The following is a 9,821-nucleotide window of genomic DNA, read 5'->3' on the forward strand; positions in this document are numbered from 1 at the left end:
ACATACATATCTATCTATCTATAGATATACATATCTATTTATGTATGTGTAATGTATGTTATGTATGTATGTATGTAGTATGTATGTATGTATGTATGTATGTATTTATGTGTGTTTGTATATGTATATCATAAATACATATCAGGTCATTAAGAATGAAATGTCCAATTTCCTTATGCACCAAGTTTGACAGTTGTTAACTCTAATATTTTATCTTGGCAATTCTTTGTTTACAACATTGAAAAGTTACATCATCACTTTTCGAAATGCAATTATTGATTTACAAGAGAAAACTCACAATATAATCAGCCACCATGAATTGCATTTCGAAAAGTGATGATGTAACTTTTCAATGTTGTAAAACAAAGAATTGCCAAGATAAAATATTAGAGTTAACAACTGTCAAACTTGGTGCATAAGGAAATTGGACATTTCATTCTTAATGACCTGATATGTATTTATGATATACATATACAAACACACATACATACATACATACATACATACATACATACATACATACATACATACATACATACACATACATAAATAGATATGTATATCTATAGATAGATAGATATGTATGTATCTCTCTCTCTTTCTCTCTCTCTCTCTCTCTCTCTCTCTCTCTGTATATATATATATATATTTATATATATATATATATATATATATATATATATATATATATATATATATATATATATATATATATATACATAGTAACTTTTACAAGGAAAAGGTGCTTAGTGATTTTGAAATTTAGGTATGTTCACTTTCATCAGACAGTCTGCTGAAAGTGAATAAGCTGAAATTTTGAAGTCACTATCAACCTTTCCCCTATAAAAGTTAAATATGAACTCTACATAAAAATATTGACACGCTCACATTCTAGGAAGCAGACATACACCACACACACACATACACATACATACACACACACACATAAACAGATACACACACATACACACACATATATATTTATATATGTGTGTGTGTTTCTTTACACAACTGGATATGGAGATAAATTGCTTGCATTTCCAGAATGAAAACAGCTACATGTGAATTATTTTGAATAATATCCTCATCACTACCGTTATCATCACCACTACTATGAATATTATCAGCTATACCATCACCACCACCACTACCACTATCAATATCGTCAACACCACTATCATCAAAAAGTTGCTGCCAAACCATTTTTCTTTACATTCTTCAGTGTATAAATCCACCACCACTAACAACACTAAAATCAACACCACCACCACCACCACTACCACAACCTGCTCCATGCTCATTCCTGTAATATCACACTTACACGGTGTCAGCAATCATACATATGCACACACCATCCACGCTGCTGCTGTGTCATTTACTGCATATCTGCAGCACCACCCCCACATTACTGTCATATGGCCACTAAGCATATATTGTACTTCACCACAGCTCACTAATTAACACCATCTTCCCGGTTTCCTTAGAGTTGTGGTTACCACTAGCAACAGTGCTATGCATCACAAGTATTGCTGCATTTCTTGTGTTTCTTTCTTATTCCAGTTAAAGAAGAGATTTCTTATTTATTTTCTTTTTGTTACCCCCCCCCCTCTCTCTCCCCTCTCCTCTCTCTCTCTCTCTCTCTCTCTCTCTCTCTCTGCATCTGTTAATGTCATTTTCATTTATTACTCTTCAGGATTCAAATAAGTATTGGTTTGTCAATGTTTTAAGTGATCAGTAATAGTGGTAGTAGTAGTAGTTGTAATAGCAGTAATACTTGTAGTAGTGTTTGCAATGATAGCAATAGTAAAGCTTTTATTGAGTCAGATCTGTGAAATATTTACAGCCAGAAAGATACCAGTAATCAGTAATTATATATTGCTGTTGATTCAGTGGACTGAATACCAGTCATACTGAATCAATATCAACAGACAATTACTTGTATTTTTTTTTAACAAACCTAGAAGGTAGGAAAGGTATATTCAAACTCCACATGATTTAAATTCAAGCCCCTGTAGAACAAAACTAAATATGAATACAAATTCAGTCCAGTACTGTTCTTTGAGACATCTAGTTAATAAGGATTCTTTACGTCAGTGCAAATATGGCATATAGGAACACATCTATAAAAGAATATATATTAGAGGATAAGAGAGGATAATCAGTTGAAATGACTGATCTCTTACTCAGATACTAATTTTATTGTTTCTTGAGACTTGAAAAGTCTCTCCCAGTAGGATCTGAACACAAAACATAGAGATGTGAAAAAAACTAACACTGTAAAAGAAACTGGATTAACGTACTTATAGTAGATTAGGTCCATTTTGCATCTCACCTATTGTTATTGTAGATCATTTTTTAGTTTTCACTGCTGACTTTCTTTACTTGACTTATTGCTGCTTTCTTTTCATTTTTACTTTTTTTTGATGGTGAGCTGTGGTTCACCTGAGGACTGTATACAATAAGCTCATTGCTAACAATCCACAACAAGACAATCTACATCAGAGATCACACAGACCGCCTGGACAATAAAACAAAAATTGTCAAATTAAAAGATTTCCTGAGAACAGGAGAAGCACATATTGTTGCTACAAGTTGTAGCCAAGATAACCCCTGTCAATACATGTTCAATCAAACCGTATTATCTGTAACACCTCAGAACACCACCATCATAAGAATAAGGTCCTTTCATATTCAGTATTAAAAACATTAAAGAAACAAAGATATGTACAGTTTGTTAACCCTATGAATAGCATCATTAGCCCCAAATACCTTGCTGGGGTTGCATACAAGCAATATTAGATGCAGAGCAATAACAACTGCTACACTCCAATTGAGTCCACCCTTGCCCTCTTACACTATTTCTGGAACTATCAGAAAATACTGTCATCCAAAAGCATATGGCATAATGAGAGAAAAGACAATTTACCTAGATTGTTGCCATGAATCATATATGGGTTGTGCTGTGTGGTTCTCAACTCAGAGAAGATATCATATCTGGAAATTCTGTATCTTTGGATTGCACTAAGATATTTAAATGACTCCTTACATACATGCCAGTGCCTTCCTCTGTCAGGGCTTCCCAGGGCTATAATGCAAAACTATTGTTATCTACTATTTCAGATATCTAGGTAAAATGGAATAGTAATGATAATAATAATAATAATAATAATAACAGTTTCAAATTTTGGCACAATGCCAGCAATTTCATTGGTGACAGTAAGTTGATTACATCAACCCCAGTACTCAAGTATTAGTTATTTTTATCAACACTGAAAAGATGACAGGCAAAGTTGACCTTGGAAGAATTTGAACTCTGAATGTAAAGCTGGAAGAAATGTCGCTAAGCATTTCATCCAGCATGGTAACGATTCTCCCAGTTCATCACCTTAATTGATTCATCATGTCCATTTGATTCCAGGATCATAAAGAAAGAAGATGAAAAGCAAAAAAAAAAAATACATTCCCTTAAAATTTGAAATTGCAAGAATTTGGAATATGAAAATTGTAAATGTTGTGCCAATAATAACTGGTGCATTGGGAACTGTAAGCAAAGATATAGACAAATGGTTGAAGGAGATTGGAATGGAATGTCCTGTAGAACCTCTTAGGGACAGGAAAGACTATCTGGAGGGTCTTATGCACTTGAAAGATTATTGAAAGATTGTGGTACCTACATAAATTCTACAAGGAATAAGAACGAACCTGAGTCAAATCAGTAATAATAATAATAATAATAATAATAATAATAATAATAATAATAATAACCTAACAAATACGAAGAAGAAGAAGAAGAAACAACAAAAGCTATAAAACAAATGAAATCCAAACTAAAACTAGAACAGCAACGGACCATGATAAAACGATGGCAAGAAAAGCCCCTACATGGTAAATACTGGGCTAAACTAAATGCGAAAGAAATAGACAGAGAAAAATCCCAGCAATGGCTGAGAAGCTCAGGACTCAAAGCAGAGACTGAAGGATTTTTAATTGCTGCACAAGACCAAAGCCTCCCCACCAGAAATTACCAAAAACACATAATGAAAAGAAATATAACAAGTAACTGTAGAATATGTGGAGATCGACAAGAAACAATAAATCATATTATCTCTGGCTGCCCAGTCCTGGCTAAGAAGGAATATATTCACAGACACGACAGAGCTGGGACCTATATACACTGGAAGCTATGCCAACATTATGGAATAGCAACAGAAAAAAGATGGTATAAACACACGCCAGAAAAGGTCACAGAAAACGAGAAAGCAACCATACTCTGGGATATGCCAATACACAGAGATAGAGAAATTAAGGCAAATAGACCAGATATAGTTGTCAAAGATCATGAAGGAAAAAAATGCCTTCTAATTGATGTTTCAATACCAGCAGATGACAACGTTTCTCTAAAAGAAATGGAAAAACTTTCAAAATACAAAGACCTGGAAATAGAGATAACTCGAATGTGGAATCTAAAAACAGAAACAATTCCTATCATAGTAGGTGCCTTAGGTATAATAAAAAAATATTCAGACAAATACATAACAAAAACACCAGGACTTACAAATATATATAACATACAGAAAATTGCACTACTGGGTACTGCACACATTCTACGCAAAACACTTTCAATACAGTAAACATAAGAGCACCACAGCAAACCACAGCACATACCCAAGGCGCACAGAGCTGCGCTCGGTAGTGAAGTGAAAGCACGTTATAAAAATAAAACTACTGAATAATAATAATAACAATGATAGTAGTACCAGGCAGTGGCTCTCATGGCTTCTGACTTTAACTGATTGGAAGTGTTATCATGTACATTGTTTTGCCTTGGTATAAAAGATAGGCTACAGCTAATATTCTGCTCAATACCACAGATTTGCTTATCAGCTGTTTGACCTTAAGCAGTTGAGCATGTCCCTTAGTGGTTGACAATATGTGCATCTCTGATCATGAGCAGAAGTAGTGGGGGAGCATCATAGCCTTGTGTTGAGAGGAACTTTATGAGGTTTGAATAACTCACCTCTGGAAACATGGGTGTTTTGTTCATCATCCTTAAACAACCCTTATTCAGGGACCTTTTGAACAGGATGGGCTACTTGACCTGAAGAAAATTCTAACTGGCCCCCACCTTAATATGGGTAATCATGATGGGTATACTGGGCTTTGTATATTTTACCCCAGTGTGACTTAGGTGGCATGCACTGCTCTCTCACTCAATAATAATAATAATAACAATTGTTTCAATTTTGGCACAAGGCCAGCAATTTTAGAGGAAAACTTAAGTCGATTACATCGACCTTAGTGCTTAACTGGTACTTATTTTATTGACCCTGAAAGGATGAAAGGCAAAGTCAGCCTTGACAGAATTTGAACTCAACATAAAACCAGAAGACTACGATGATGAGAAGAAATGGAGAAATATTGAAAACCTTCAGCTGAAATGAATGTAGATTTAAGATTGAAAATTTTGCTCTTCTCTGACTTATGGTTTCGTTGAAGGGGAATAACTCTAACTTTTTACCCAACTCCAGTAGTATATTAGTGCTACTTCTACCAGAAAACTCAATGTATATTCTCACTAAAAACAATATTAGGGTCTTTTTAAGTGCTAGGTATATTAAGTCAAGACATTTCTGATTGGTCAGTTGAGATAACTGACACATTTCATTTGCAATATTCTGGCAGATAAAAAAAAATGTTTGCTTTTAGGTCATATGGTTAATCTACAATAAAAGCAAGGGGTGTAGTGAATAAAGATATTACCTACCGCCACAACCACCAAAACTATCATCAATATCCACTACTCTTGATAGTATCTTCCCTACATGTTTCTTTCATATATTACATTACAATCAGTTTCCTTCTTTTCATCATCATCATCATCATCATCAATCAACATCCATTTTCCATGCTGGCATGGGTTACACAGTTTGACTGGGACTGGTAAGCCAGAGAGCGGCACCAGGATCCAGTCTGTTTTGGCATGGTTTCTGAGGCTGAATGCCCTTCTTAATGCCCACCACTCCACAGAATGTACTAGGTGCCTTTAATGTGTCACCAACATGGGTGCCTTTTATGTGTCACCAGCACAGATGCCTATTATGTGTCACCAGCACAGGTGCTCCTTGTGTATCACTGGTACAGGTGCCTCTTACATGTCACTTGTACTAGCCATGACAATAATTCCTTTTCACTTGATGTGTCTTCTCAAGCACAGCAAATCACCAAAAGTCTCGGTCACTTGTCATTGCCTCCATGAGACTCAACATCCAAAAATCATATTTCACCACCTCATCCAACATCTCCCTGGGTCTACCTCTTCCATAGGTTCCCTCCACAGTTAAAGATCAGCACTTCTTTACGCAGTTGTCCTCCTCCATAGCAAGCACATGGCCATACCACAGCAGTCTTCTCTCTTGCACACTACATCTGATGCCTCTTATACCCAGTTTTTCTCTTAAGACACTTACAATCTGTCATTTATTTCTGTTTCATTCTTTTGTCTTCAAGAAACTTCTCTGCTAGGCTACAACATCCCTGTCGGACTGTCCTCATCTGGTGCTCTGATATTACTTTGTCACTTGTAGGAACACTAAAAAGGCTTCTGACACTGCCTTTTTTACCCTTAATCATATGACTAACAACAAAAAGATAAAATACCTGTCTTCTCTTTCTCTCTCTTTTCACCTCTCCTACTTTATTTATCTATCTATCTGTAAATTTGAAATTTGAAATCGAAATTGAATCGAATCCGACGACTGGCACCCATGCCAACTTTTCTTTCATTGGACACTAAACTCTGCTTGCAAAGACATGTTAGGGCAAGTGAAATCGAAATCGAAATTGAACCATATCCGATGACTGGCACCTGCGCCAGTGGAGCACTATCAGCACTGTCCAAGCGTGTTCATTGCCAGAGCAGCTGTCTGGCTTCCGTGCTAGTGGCCTGTAAATAGCACCATTTGAGCGTAATTGTTACGAGCGTCGCCTTCCAGCACTTGTGCTGGTGGCACGTTAGAAAATCATTCGAGCAAGGTCGTTGCCAGTGCCACTGGACTGGTATGTGTATGTAGGTATATATTTGCCAACGTGTTTATATATCTATAATCTCTCTATCTTTTTGTCTATCTGTTTATCTATTTCAAACTGATTCTCATTCACTCATTCTCACATTTTCTGTTTTTTTTTTTTCTTAATCTCTCTTTCTCTCTGTCTTTTCCCAGACTGTTCCAGCCATGACAGTAGCCTTGTGGACTCTGTGATGAATGAGCATGTTATTAATGAGATGACGAACCCTGGCAACAGTGGAGATGATGAAGCAGCAATGGCAGTGATTATGAGTTTATTGGAAGCAGATGCTGGACTTGGTGGACCAGTGGATTTCAGTGATCTGCCATGGCCATTATAGTTCATACTTTACTGGGTTATCTTTATTTTTTTTTGGGGGGGGGAGGAAAAAATTAACAACATTTTTTTTTTTTGTAAAATCTCTTCATACCTAACCGCATCTACTTCCATGTTGCTGCGGTCCCTAACACCATTAAAATGTTGTTAATATGACCGCTATTTATACTGACCCACCCTCCACACAAACTTTACACATACATTCACTGTTCACACGGTACGCATGTACCCTCAACATCTCACAATCACCACTGCTTCCTTTCACGTTTCTTATTGTGAACTCTATAAGTTAAGAAGATTGCAGCTAAACTGAATGCAGGTGATCCAAACCCAACCCCAAGCTCCATTGGACCTCCCCCCTACAGACATATTCATATATATATATATATATATATATATATATATATGTGCAATATAAGCATATATATATGCGTATATGTATGCATATATATATATATGCACATATATATGCATATATATATATATTAGTATACATACATATATATATGTATGTATGTATGTATGTATGTATGTATGCTTATACATAAATATATCTGTATATTTATGTATGTATATAGCCAAGCAAGGCATAGATTCACATGTTATCACATCAATCATCCAAATTTATATTTTATTTTATATGTATATATGTTTTTTGTTAATTGTTGGTTTTTTTTTGGTGGGGGGGTGAGGCCCACCATTGTTATCCTCATTGTTACCTCAGCCCAGCCCCAAGATCCTGCCTGTTGCCATCACCTTTTTGATCAGGCAGTATATGCTGCAACACCTTTCCTGTGAATTCATACCAGTGAGATATTCTACAAGGAAAACGTTTTTCTTTTTTCTTTTTTTTTTAACCACAAAAGCAAAAAAAAAAAACATGAGAGATAATGTAAAACAAAAAAAAAATGAATTGTAAAAATATAAATCTTAAAAAAATAAACAAAACAGAAACAATAAGTGACAATAAGAAAGAAAGAAAGAAAAGATGGAAGGAAGACAGAAAGGAAGGAAATTGTGAGAAAAGGGAAGAAAAGAAACAACACTGTCATTGAACATGTAAAGTTTTGGGTTATCTATAAACCTTATCACCAGAGTCTAGAGGCAGTAGACTCTATGAACATTTTAGGGCGCAGATCATTGGGGTGCACTGGATGCACATGCATATCTGACGCAGTGATACCAACCAGCTTGGAAAAGGCAGGAGTGAGTGCTGATGCAGTGTACAAGTTAGCAAGTTTTATATACACTCAGATGCATCATTATTTACATACACACGCAAGCACACACAAGTCGCAGAAACACACAATTGTTCTTATACACATGCATTATTATGTACATAAAAAAAAAGACAGTGAATTGGCAGAATCTTTAGCACACAGAGCAAAATGCTTAGCAGCATTTTATTCATGTTTACATTCTGAATTCCAGTTCTGCCGAAGTTGACTTTCATCCTTTCGGGGTCAATAAAATGAGTACCAGTTGATCACTGGGGCTGACGTAATTGACTTACTCCTTCCCCGAAATTGCTGGCCTTGTGCCAAAATTTGAAATCATTGTCATGTACGTAGCACATGCAGACACACATTCTTTCATAAGTACTTACATACATGCACACACACATTCATTTGCATATACAAGCATAAAAAACACACACACTCGTTTCTTATGTTGGTAATTATACACACATATATATTCGCATATACATACATAAAAACATTCACACACTTAGGTTTAACAAAGCTCTCCACCACCTCCTCTGCTACTACTGTGTTGAGCTAACTCGGTTGTTTTCCTTTTTTTTTCTTTCTGTTTTTTGTAAGCCCACATGTCTGAACTGTGGGCCACCTGTGATTCAGTAACAGTGGAACTGGTGACACTACTTAGGTTTAGAAATTGACAGTCGTAGCAACACTGTGAAAGCCTCAACAACTTTCTCTACCCCTCCCCACATTAAAATATCTGGTCACTGAGATGCAGGCAGAAGTATAGGTGGTTGCAGAGGGAAAGGCATGTTACTGGAAATGTTAAAATGTAAGGCATGAAAGTCACTGTGCTACAACAGATGTTCCTTTTTTTTTTAATCTGTAGTACTTTGTATGTATTCATTATTACATGGTTGTTGTTGGGCCAGGAGTGAACCGAGTTAGAGTCAGAACTGAGTGTACTTCACAGCTGTATCTATCTCTTACACAGCATGTCATTAATAATAATGCTTGTCTTGAAGAATGCATGAACGTTGCCATATAACATATCTAAGAGACCCATCATGATGACAAACAACTACAACACAGGTATCTACAACAGAAAGCATTGTTAGGACTTTTGATGTTGCTGTGTTGATAACAAAGTACCAGTCAACTACTGAGGTTGATGGATTTGCCTAACAACCTTCTCCTCAAAATTACTGGCCTTGTGCA

The sequence above is a fragment of the Octopus bimaculoides genome, chromosome 7 (genome assembly GCF_046866305.1).
Source record: "Octopus bimaculoides isolate indiv1 chromosome 7, ASM4686630v1, whole genome shotgun sequence".
NCBI classification, from domain to species: Eukaryota; Metazoa; Mollusca; class Cephalopoda; order Octopoda; family Octopodidae; genus Octopus; species Octopus bimaculoides.